This window comes from Conger conger, chromosome 5, assembly GCF_963514075.1.
Source record: "Conger conger chromosome 5, fConCon1.1, whole genome shotgun sequence".
NCBI lineage: Eukaryota > Metazoa > Chordata > Actinopteri > Anguilliformes > Congridae > Conger > Conger conger.
This window is the reverse complement of record NC_083764.1, coordinates 63,512,627-63,514,050: the sequence shown is the minus strand read 5'-3', so window position 1 is coordinate 63,514,050 and position 1,424 is coordinate 63,512,627.

Below are 1,424 nucleotides of genomic sequence, written 5' to 3'. Positions count from 1 at the left end.
AGAAGAGGCTTCTGAACAGCCGAACTGCCCCGGAACGTTCCGGAGAGCTTCTCCTTTTTCAGCCAATGAGCTCTGGACACCCTGGTCACATGACCACTTGAGAAGCTCCTACTACAATGGCTCTCCTGGTCCAGTTGCTCAGTGTGGTTGCATGGAACCTGGTGGATGAATGGAAGATGAATACTTAGTCAGTCAAATTAGTCAGTGACGACCTAAAAACACTCTAAACACTGGTAGCAGAAATAGAAAATGATTGTACTGTCTATAAAAACAAAACTTTTCCAGGATATACAATCCAGGCCACTTTTGATAGATGTATATGGGAACACAGCCAATCAAATGGTAAATGGTTGGCATTTATATAGCGCCTTTATCCAAAGCGCTGTACAATTGATGCTTCCCATTCACCCGTTCATACACACGCTCACACACCAACAGCGATTGGCTGCCATGCAAAGCACCAACCAGCTCATCAGGAGCATTTAGGGGTTAGGTGTCTTGCTCAGGGACACTTCGACACACCCAGGGCAGGATCAAACCAACAACCCTCTGACTGCCGGAGGACTGCTCTTACCACCTGAGCCAATGAGACGACTGCTCTTACCACCTGAGCCAATGAGACGACTGCTCTTACCGCCTGAGCCAATGAGACGACTGCTCTAACCGTTACTAGAGACAGAGACAGAGAGAGAGAGAGAGAGAGTGACAGACAGACAGACAGACAGAGAGGTAGAGTGAGGGAGTGATAGAGGGAGAGAGAGAGAGAGAGAGAGAGAGACAGACAGACAGACAGACAGAGAGGTAGAGTGAGGGAGCGATAGAGGGAGAGAGAGAGGGAGAGAGTCAGATCATCTATTCTTCCCTGTGATCACAGCAACCAGGCCTGAGAAAAGAACAGGGAAAAAAGACAAAAACACTTGTCTTTTTTTAACACCCTCCTTTTCTTTCTTTTCCCTGGTTTCCATGGCAATGGGAGTATACTTTCGTTTTCACCCTGACATTTGGCAAAAAGTTTTCTTCACCCCCCACACACTCGCTCAGAGACAGACTGACAAACAGAGACACACACACACACACACACACAAACAAACACACAATCACACATGCGCACGCACTTTCACGCACATACGCCACACACACCACACATGCCACACACACAGAAACTGCACACACACCACACACACACACCACACACACACACACACACACACACACACACCACACACACCACACACACACACACACCACACACACCACAGACACAGACACATACACACACACACACACACACACACACACACCTCCTCTCTGCAGGAGCCCCTGAGGAGCAGTGCGGTTGGCTGGACGGCTGCCTGGATCTACAGATGCTCCCAAGCGCTCATCCCCACTACATTACATTACATTACATTACATTACATTACATT